General features: G+C 37.4%; 1 protein-coding gene across 3 annotated transcripts in view; it reads right to left on the bottom strand.

Moving 5' to 3' along the window:
- Nucleotides 1-9422, bottom strand: part of LOC132260347 (scavenger receptor class B member 1) — a 30919-nt gene extending 21497 nt beyond the window's left edge. The window contains exons 1-2 of one of the 3 annotated variants that reach the window (XM_059758402.1): nt 4596-4950; nt 4112-4435 (exon numbers count right to left, since the gene is read on the bottom strand). The gene's annotated coding sequence lies outside the window, so the exon portion shown is untranslated. Of the gene's footprint in view, nt 1-4111; nt 4951-9005 lie in introns of those variants that run through there. The other 2 variants (XM_059758403.1, XM_059758401.1) reach the window with 2 other exon arrangements.
- Nucleotides 9423-11444: the final 2022 nt, after the last annotated feature.

An 11444-nucleotide genomic window follows, 5' to 3' on the forward strand; every position in this document is an offset into this window, starting at 1 on the left:
TGAGTCTTTTCTTCACTGTCTGTCTTTCACGTACGCAAAAACACCATCTCAATCCATTATCGGGGATTGTTAGATGAATATCGAAGAGATGTAATATAATCACAATCACTGCGCGAGAAAGATGGTGAAAAAATGCGCAAAAGCCGAAAGTTTGAGAAAGTTATGAAACACTTATTCTTTTATTTCACCTTCTTGGAGCACCCGAATGATGGCATCGTGCAATTTTCGCCGCCATCGCCCAAATGTCACAAAATTGCATTTATCTTTGTCTCAGCCTCGAGTACAGATTTGGTTATGACCAAAATTGATGTGAATGAAAGACTGAAATTCATTACAGAGACAATTAAATATCACATGATTTTAGTGGAAAAAATAATTTTAATTTTTATTGACTTCCAGACGTTTTCACAATTTCACATTTTGCGTGAATGAAGTTCACTTTCAGGGCGAATTGATTTGTAAATTTCTTATGAATATTTCAGGGAATTTTTCTCTTTTTGCAATGTTGCTAAAATTGTATTGAATACACATGTGGAGTGTTTTGTTGGGAAAACCCGTTTAATTGCGCTGAAATCAATATTTCAAAGGTGATTTGCAATTTGAAGGGGAAAATCAAACAAATCGCAGATAATATAATGTAAGGTGAATACATACATTGGGCCAATTGAAGTGCATGTCGCCAAATGCTCTCAATTGAGAGCCCTTGATTTTTCCAATTAACCATGAAGGGTACAAAAAAGACACTTTTCTTTTCTTTGTAAATAGAAAATAAATCCAAAATCACTTGCAATTGAGGCAATAAACAATTCGTAATGCGCGGTATATTTTTTGGAATTCGTAATAACGAAATGTCATCGAAGGTTGATGCTGACACAATTATGTTTATTGGATTTATTGTCAATCATAGTTTGATTTGAGTGAAAACACAAGACTCTGTTTTAATCATTTTCATTTACAAGGGCACTCAAGGGCTTCACAGTGAGTAAATAAACTCTTTTTTCATCACATTCATCTAACATAAAGTGACTTATATTACCGAAAAAAAACTTTAACAACTTCCTCTAAATAAAAGAGTTGAAATTTCTTGCGTCGAACTGTAACTCTACGAAATGTACATCAAATCATAAGAGAGTTTTTTTTATGAATGAAAATTATAATTGCGTGATTTTTGTGCGGTTATAAATGATATGAAAGGGCATGATAAACCTTTTACTCTCGCGGATTTGAAAACTTTTTACAATCTTGCTTTGAAAAATAGTTTATGAGATTTCAAGGGGGATAATATGCCTTAAATCTCTCCCAAATTTGCCTGACAATTCAATAACTTGATATTTTAAGAAAATTATAATGAATCTCTGAAGTTTCCATCAGATATTTCTGCAAAAATCGACTTTAAAACGCATTTTTGCACATTTTTCACAAACATAACCTCAAAATATCACTAAGAAATATTCAAAAACTCCGTTTGAAAGCATTCTAGATCACAAAATCATCTTTTCATGATTTGCCAATGAGCTCAAAATTGCTGATTCAGAGTCAAAATTGTCTAAAAAGCTTTCTAAATGAACAATTTTCAAGTTCAAATGACTATTTTTGAGGTTATGTTCAATTTTATTACAATTTGCAGTGTTTTTTTGACACATTTTGGACATGAAAATGCTTAATTCTGCCAATACTTGGTGATCTTGGCGACTTTAGTACAGGAAATGATGCGTTAGTATGCGTATTATTCTCTAAATCTGTTCTTAATTCATTACATAACCTAGAAAAGAATTTTAACGATCGATTCTGGGTGAAAATCTAAAGAATTTGGATGATTTTTCATTAAAAGAAGCACGCAAGAAAGGAATATTGAAGGTTTTTCAACACTTTCACTTCTTAATTACTTCTGCTGAGCTGTACACCAGTTCTGGCTCTATTATCTCCCCCTTGTTAGTTTGTTGATGATTTGCGACCTGTTTGGATTTGAGTGGAACATCGTAAAAATCAATAAAAGTGAAAAGAATCGCGCGATGGAAAGTTGAATTCTGCCTGATCTGATTTCACTGGCGCGCAGTTCTTGGCCAATGCAGAATGCCGTGCTGCTGTTCAATCCATAGATTTATGGGTCAAAGAGAAATATAGGCAAAGAAAAACGAAACTAGAACGAAACTTTCTTCTTGTCTGACACGCTCGTGCTGAAGATTGCAGCTCTTGTGCGTACAATTGCAATATCGCGCGCGCGTTTGACGTACGCACGAGACTTTGTGTACAATAACTCTGTTGCACGGGGATTACATCACGCGGCTTATGTTTATTTTTTGAGATATATACCAACGAGTGCAACTGGTTTTTCGGTCTCGAACAGGTCCACAAGAGTGTAAAAGTCTGGCGCACTGGAATGCACCGCGATGCAGAATGTGACGGCAATTTTTGCGCTGCGCCCCGAACAAAAGACATCAACGAGGCGACGAACCCCGCAATATCATCGAAAATTGGGCGGCATGAGAATGCAGCGTGGATTTTTCCCCGCCAAATGGTTAATTATGTAAAGGAGCTCTATCACTGATTTCACTTTCAATCGCTATATCGCGATATGTACATAAAATGAGGAGTGAGAAGTCATCGTGGAGTCATTTGCACCGTGGCAAAATCGACACAGACACTCTGAAAATCACCAGCCAATGTGTGTGCATCAAAAGTTGATTGAAAGAACGATTTTTTTTTCCTTCAATTTCACCCATTTTGGCATCGCTCATCGCCATGGAGTTGTCTCGAGAGTGCACCATGTTTGCCGTACACACAGGCATTACATAATTAAGGTATTTATAGTATAATAATTTACTATTTACAAATTTACAATAAATATTATATTGAAATTGCGTAATTCACTTCTCCACAGACGGAGAGACATCACACATTTTCGCATGTCTTCACTTTACTTTACACGTCTTTTTGCTCCACAACGGAACTCATTATGTAAGATGTAGTTCAATGTAATGTGACATTCAAGTCGGACTGATGATAGGCTTTTGTCACATGAAGACAGCGAAAGAAATGCTCTTTCGCAGGGGTTTTTCAATCGCCAAAAAAGCTGTAAAAGACATTTCTGGGTGACATTTATTTGCGACACTGATAGGTGTTAAAATTTACAGTAGCGAAAATTAGCTTAAGACTCCTAAGAAATTTGGATGCTAAAAATTCGATATTTCCTTCAAATTTTGAAACAATTTTATGAAGACACAAAATAATTATGAATTTAATGATCCTTCAAATGGCGTTGAGATAATAACGATGTCTCAATTAAGGGCCAAGATATCGCGAAATACAGAGAGAAATGCGCAAAAAGACTGCGAAAATTAAGTTAAGACTCTGAATAAAACTGGCTCGGATAACCACATTAAATCATGAGTTGGGAATGTCTAGAAGACATTTATGTACATCATTTGACGCCTTGATTTGAACTTGTCAACTTGCTTTTCGTGTGATTCTAAGTATTTCTTCATTTAAGTGTAGAATAGGAACGCTCATCACTGTGTGGCCGGATAAGATCGCAACTAGGCTTTCTCAAGACATGCGACGCCGCAATAGAATTCAGAATTGTAGCGATTTTAGCACACAAAAATACCCAATATTTCACAAGGTGTCTTAAGTTAATTTTCGCTACTGTCTGTCCGACATTGTGATATATAGCTTCCTATTCGGTCTTCTGCAAGTCTTAACATTGCACGGGGAAATGCATTAAGAATTGCGAAGAATAAACACAGGTCAGGAGATTAACATTTGCTATTTAAATAGTACTCAATTAATAATTTTATTAAAGACAGATAAATTTATTGTCACCTTGGATTCGCTTAATGTTTTTTTATGGACAATTTACGGAAGTGCAAGTTTAATCTCTTCACAACAGTTCTCTCAATCCCTTCCACAGGGGAAATCCTCTCTGAAATGACCAGTATTTTCACTGACATTGCAGTGGATTTCACCAGTTATCTTCCCCTCTTATTTCTACATTCCTCAATTGTCCATAGTGATCATTTCTTGGACACAGACATTGCCTAAAGTAATTGCTTGGCGGCGCTCTTTTCGGCCACTGTCGCAAGTGAATCTGTACGGAAAATTTGCTACTCACTTTAAGCTCCAATTTCACTGGTAGAATTGCTGGACGAGGATTGTTATTCTATGCCCACCAATGAGTCAATATTCCCATTTTTGTTGGCTAAAGGGAAGGACTAATGCCAAGGAAGCACTGGATGTTTTAGCACTGCACGAAATCCACAAATTACATGGCGTTTTTCCAGATCCTTTCTACACTCCTGTAAAATCCACCCTTTTGCACAACGCTTCGCGAAGAAGTTCCAGCGCGAGTAAAACTCCGGATTTTGATATGTTCACTCCTCGAGCACCGTCAGCCGAAAGCTCCGTCTTGCGGATCCAAACCAGTCGCGTCTATTGACTACCAATTTGGTGATGAAAAATCCGTTCCAGTGGAATTGTCACCAAATGGCAAGAGAGTTTTGTTGTAAAATGTGTTTCATTTGATGAGGAAGGGATAAAAACAAATGGCTGAGCACGATTTCATTATTTGCTGATTTAATCACCACTAAGAAAATCACCTGTGATGAAATTGCGGCAATTGAAAATTTAATATATATTTTTGCCTTTCGATCTTACACGAATTTTATGTCCCCGGAAAAGTTATCACTCCTCGGGTGGGAGCGCAAGAGCGACAGAGAGAGGGCGTTTAGGGACTCTTGGTCACGAAGGATTTGTCTTGGAAGCACTTGGACTGCGAGGAGCGACTGCGTGTGGTTAACCAAAGGTTCAGTCGCGAATTGAGCGGTGGTTGAAATTCACTTTCTGACCGATGCCAGCGTGCGAGACTTTCGGATATCAAGTGCGCTCTGTGAGGCATGCAGCCAGCCACAATCTAAGCTCGCGAATCGTTAATGTAAGTTATTTAAGTTGGTGGGTAGGAGAGCTTTGCCGTTTCGTCGGCACCGCGAGCGTGTGTTTGTGTGCAAATAATGTGGCGGGAAAAAAACTTTTCCACCTCTTCATTGTGTGCGTGATCAATCGGCGAGATTCATCGATTCCGTGTGTCTTCAGTTGCTTGTCAATTTACAACAACTTTCGGTTGAATGAGCCGCAATTTGTCTTCAACATATGGAATTATACTTTGTACTCCAGAGGAGAAAAATATATTGTCTTCCCCCCCCCCCCCCAAAGTGTTGTAATTTGATAAAGATGAAGATTTTCAAGGGGTTTCTAAAATAGATTTTCAATGCCACAGCATCTTGCGTCTTCACAGCGTCGCGATGTTTCGTCGTTTTGGAAAATACGCTCAAGATGACGGAAAATGAATATACAAGAAAATTCTGAAGAGCAAATTGGGTAAAAATTTCAAGACAAAACTTGAAAAAATGTGTTTCTATACAGAAATTAGAAATTTTTGTGAGAAAAATATATTTTAAGAGTGGAAAAAGGAATTTCATGTGAAATTTAAGGAGAACTTATTGACATTGAACGAATAAAGGACACTTTATGGTTTTTTTTAACGTAAAACCGTAAATATCCGATTAAAGATTAAGTATTTAAGCAATGTTGGGTGTTTTCAAGCCTTTTAGGTAAGAAATTCGCCTTTCGCTCCTTAAAAAATGTGCAGAATAATTTTATAACAAAATTTTGAAGAGATATCCAAGATAAAATACATGTTTTTGTTTCTTGAAAACCTGCAAAATAATAATGGAATTGAACTGGCCGAGTGATCCCCAATATTAGCAACCCTTTAAAGATTTCTTTGTCCAGCATTTCCTAATATAGTAAGCAAAATCGAGCTTTCACTGGATTGTTACACTTCTGTCACCATTCATATAGTGTCTGCATAAGGTTGCTTTGCAGGGGGAAAAAAGCCTGCAAGATTTGTGTCATTTTCATCCATTCATTGAGAACCTTGTGAAGCAAGAAATTACTCAATTGCAATTGAGTGACAACAAATACGAAGAGATGTATCATAAATCTGTGCCGCATGAAAGAGAAATTCATACAATTTTCTCCCTCTCTTTCTTGTTTACAATGTAACAAAGGTAATTCAGGTGGAAATTTAATTTCAGCTTTGGCACAATTGTTCGCACCGAATGCCTTCCGAGTAATTATCGCGCCGATGACAAAAAGCCGCAATTTTGATCAATTTTCCATCGTCGTGACACATTTCACCTCTTCGTCTGTTGATTCAAACTTGAGATAACTCTGTGTCATCTCTGTTTGCCCTCCCGATTAATTCCCATGATGAGCACCCACGAAATCGCGTCACAGTGATTCACAATACAGCAGAAGATGACATGGGTTTTTTTTCGGGATTTATTGTGATTGAAGACACACCGAATAAGTGACCTTTAGCATCATGTGAAATATTTGCAGACGCTTTCCCGTGATATTCGCGATTATCTGTGTGCATTCGTGACGCTTGCACAGGCGTTATGTCATCTGGTCGCGAGCGAACGGTTTATATGGTATGAAAATTCCTCACTTTTATCTCATCAGAGCTGCAGACACAGAGTTGCAGGATAACGTAGATTTGCGATCAATGCAACGTGTTGTGGCTCGTTATTTGTACAAACTGTGGAATTAGTGAAGGTGCGAAAGAGAAATTCCTGGAAATTGAATTTCAAACATGTAAACGTGAAAAACTGAGCTCAATGATTCAATTCGCGGAAATATGACTGTCGTCCTTGCTGGTGATATCTTGAAATTCTCCATCTATCATCGCTGATGAGCGATTGTTTCGTATCTATTGCAAATTGCAACAATGTACAAATGAGATTTTAAGCAGCTTTTTGTATTGTTCACGGAGAGCTGCAAAAGACGCGACAGCGTAGATAATATTGCAATTTCGTGGCTAATTGAATCAATAACAGTTGCACACGAGAGCGAATTGAATAATGACAGACGTTGGAAGAAGCTTCGAACCTTTCATGATCGCAAAGTGAGGAGTGTGAATGAATAGCGTTGAGTAAGTGGAGTATGAATTGCATATAATTGTATAATAAATGCAGACAAATATCTCTAAGATGTGCCCATCAATCATTACATGAAGCTCCAGTATGCAGACTTAGTGATTAACCGAGTTTGGCACTCTAATTCAAACGAAAGATTTCAACAATCAAGCGATGAACCTGCGCACGCGTGAAAAATTCTCCCTTTCTGCTCCAAAGTGTTGTTGGTAATTAAAAAAAAAGTGCTACTTTTCACAAGGGGGAGATATTATGGCCAGAAGTGGTGTAAAGCTCAACAGAAGTACTTGAGAAGTAGAAGTGTTTCATTTTTTTAACGAAAAAAGAATTGTTTTTTTTTAGGTCTTTCTAGGTTATGTTACTAAATTGAAGATAAATTTTGTCCCTGAATAACCTAAAAAATCATACATTCTTTCGCCAAAGCTGATCATAACCTCAAAAGTATTATTTAATTATGCAAAATTAACTATTTTAAGATGTGTTTAATTGATTTTCTACTCTGAAATGGCAAATTTAAGCTTATTTCCTATTTATCTTTCAAGCATTCTTTTAGAGATCTCAAAGTAATTTATAGGTTAGTTTCAAAATACATTCAAAAGAGCAAATGAAAATTGAATCACATTAAAATATCTACTGGAAACTACAAATATTTCTAAAATACAATTATTTCTCTGCAAGTTTGCAAATTTTATAGGACAAAAACCCTTAAATTTTAGGTTATGATACTTTAGGCGATTGGAAAAATGTTAGAAGTTCGGAAAAAGGAGAAGAAAACTCATGTTTTAAGCACTGCCAAAGTTCTGGAATTGACTGTATTATTGACTTTTCGCAACAACTCCTCGAAAGATATCTCTTAATGGCCACATTTTAAGAGATTCGGTGCAATTGATTGCGTGCTATTTTTCATTTTCTCAGACATTTCCGATGTCTGACAGAGTGCGAAGTGGGCCGTAAATTGAGAAGAGATGGCATCGATGTTTCCACGTACGAGGAAAATAATTTCCACTACATGATTAACCATCATGAGCGATAAAAATCGCACATCTCTTGCATAATTCTCTCGTTAATATTATTTTATGTGAGCTAAGTGATGAAATTTGCATGAGGACACTAAATCTGTATTATTACATTCGCAATTAATATCCTCTTTGATGAATTAAATGGTCATTTTGCCACATCAATCGTCTGCAGAATGCAATCATGTTGCCTTGGGTGAGCCAGCGAGGTTGAGGCTTAAATCATCGTGTGTAAATCAATAATCACGAATCCAGACAATTTATGTAGGCTAACTAATTGAGGGAATCACCCAGTCATCCTCCTTGTTTACGGCTCACTTCCTCGGTCAGGACACTCAGGTGGCCTCGTGGCGGAGGGAAAATCCCCCGGATTTGTCCTCCGAACCTCGCACGCAATCCGGTTAAAATATTGTCTCATGTCTTGCAAACAATTTCGCGATCTTTTCCGCGCATGCTTCATCACATGCCGCGCCGTATCTTCATTTTCTTGGCGCTGAACGCAAACACTTTTACTGGTGCCTTCAAGGTTAGGGTCACTTTTTGCCACCGATTTTAACTGCTACGTAAACAGCATTTGATGGCAGTCTTAAGAGTCTCTTAAAAGTCAATTCGTCGTTTTTGGGGTTATCAGCAGACTGTTATCACGATCGTCAAATATTTTTCTGCAACGCGTGTCACTAACTTTTATGGCAAATATCAACTCTACAAATCATCTCAAGCAAATTTATCATTTAATTTCTCACTGAAGGTGTTTGCTTTGCACTGTGAGTCAAAATTTTTTTTTCCATCGAAATTGGAGGTTTGGTTAAAAATACATATTGAAAACTGCTTTTTTCCCCAGCGATAAAAATAGCCAAATAAAGTTTGGGTAAAAATCCCAAATGATGCCGCCATCGAAAATCAAACAAAATAGATCAACGTCATGGAAAAAAATACAGCCCAGACAGACTTGAAGGTGAATGAGTGAAAAGTTTTAGCATTCCTGAAGATGACTTACTTTTTATCCCTCGAAGTTGTTTGGAAATTCAGAGTGCAAGAAACTCAGAAGTCACAAAAGTCATTAAATTCACCACTGATCCATAAATCACTCAAATATCACCGATAAATTGTCAGAAAGATTGAGGTCATTCTGACCGTTTGATGATGCTAAAGGCACTTCCTGTTCTCAGTGCAATTCCTCAAAATAAAAAAAAGAAGAAAAACACTCGCGTGGGTGAAGCGCGATAATTTCTCTGGTCGCACACGTGAAGATCACTTCCAAGTGATCCTTGATCGCGCCTTGAGGCCGCGACACATGAAGATTCTTATCAGTTGGGCAAGTGTCACTCGCGATACTCGATCATTAACACTCTCCCGAAGGTGTTTCTTAATGGGACAGTTTGCCTCATCGAACCCTTGGCCAGAAAGCACTTGTTGAAAATCAGCCTCGAAGACACTCGCGCGCGTGCTCTCAAGAAGCCTCGATGATTGCAAATGATCAATAGGAGTATCAAAGGCTTCCTGCTTATATTTAACACTTTTATCTCAACCTCTCACCCCGATCGAATCCCCGCCCCGCGGAAACTCGCGCACTCCATGGAAATTAAGCACTGGCAATTGAAGGCTGCGGAGCTTATGTGTGCATTTTATTGTCTCGCGGGGAAATACACATTCCCAAGTCTCAATTGCCGTGAGCCAGAGAGAGAATCGCACAGGGGAGAGTTCTGGAGGGAAAGTCATAACATTTTCCGCTTATTGTTCAGAACGATAAGTATTTTGTCCACAAATTTCCGTGGGAACAATATTATGCGCACATTTCTAAGGGGGAGATAATATGCCTCAAATCTGTACACCAAAATTCCTCTGCAGAATCTTCAACAAGGTTTAAGTTCTACAAATGCTTAGATCTTGGATTTGATTCGTTCATGGCAAATTTGTGTCTTGATTTTCTGGTTTTATGTTTTAGAAAATGTAAAAAAAAAATTTTGATCAAATTGTGAGGTTATGAAAGCGACTTAAAAATCTTTTTTCACCTAATTTGAAGCTTTTTACACTAGAAAATTACTGAATATGTCAAAGAACATAATTTGTCTACAAAATATTTACGTTAAATTTGGAAATAATTGAGCAAAAAGACAATTTTCTAGACTGAAATACCAATTGTGAGGTTATGATTTACTTTTAGGCTTTTTCTTACCTAAAATGAAGTTATTTTAAACAGAAAAAAGACTCAATTTTGCCAAGAAGAGGAGAAAGATTCCCAATTTAGACCTCATTTTTAATTATTTTGAGGGTTATTTGAAGATCAAAATCGGTTTTGAGGTTATGTTTGACTTTTCAGCTCTTTTCTTCCACCGAAGTTTAACCAATTTGACGTTTTTTTGAACACAAAAACGTCAAACTTTGTCAAGAAAAAGAAAAATAATCCCAGATTAAACACAATTTTCATGATTTAGAGGATTTTTTCATCACCTGAATTTTAAATCAATCACATAACCTATAAAAAGCAATATAATTGATTTTTCTAAACAGAATTATGTAGAAAATGCCTCAGTTTGTTGAAATAGAAGATTTTTCAATGCAACTTCCAATTCTTACATACTTCCGTGAAGTTGTACACCACTTCTGACCATAATATCTGTCCCTTGCACATATCGGAGAACAGAGAAATGCACATATGATAATTAAATTAATAATATCAACTGATCGAGGGAGAGAGAGAGAGAGAGGGAGAGATTCTGCTTCTGATTGTCATTTGCGCACATTCGTGATGTCACTGATCATATTCAAATGTTTGTTTTCCATAAGAAAATCAATCAAGAGACATGTTTTTCTGCTGAGATAATTGCGAAAAAGGGAAAATCCATCGACGCAAGTCAATTTTTTTTCTATGTCCCATAAAATGCTCCACTTCTTGACTTTCTCACCTCAATTTGTGGTCAAGAACTGCGGCGTGTCTCACTCTGTGCACGCTAAACCACATCGAGACGAATTGATATGTGAACCAGCACAGTGTCTGATCGATTCGGGTTGCAAAGTGTGGTTTTTCTCGAGAAAAAAAGTCAAACTGTTCTTGCCACTGGTTAGACTAATTGCGTGTCCTCGACACTTCTCAGCGCATTGCTGGAAAATTCTTCTCAGCTTCTCGGCGGCGATTTTCACGTGTCGCCTTGACCACCACAGCTCGATCGGCAGCCCAAATAAGATGGAAAATCGGTATCATCGAAGCAATTCTCACTAATTGCCGCCATGTCTCGATGCGTGAACGGTTTATGCTGTGAATTTGCATAACTGTAAGTCAATTGTATGAATGAAAAGGTGAAAATTATCTCAGGTCACGCTAAGAAAATCATCTGTCTAGTTAGTGCACAAAATCGTCAGCAATTTCTTGGGACTGTTGACGAGTCGCATCACGGAGGCAAATTTGTGTTTTAATCAATGAATTGTACACGCTAAT

This window comes from Phlebotomus argentipes, unplaced genomic scaffold (assembly GCF_947086385.1).
Source record: "Phlebotomus argentipes unplaced genomic scaffold, Phlebotomus argentipes genome assembly scaffold_18, whole genome shotgun sequence".
In the NCBI taxonomy this organism is placed as follows: domain Eukaryota; kingdom Metazoa; phylum Arthropoda; class Insecta; order Diptera; family Psychodidae; genus Phlebotomus; species Phlebotomus argentipes.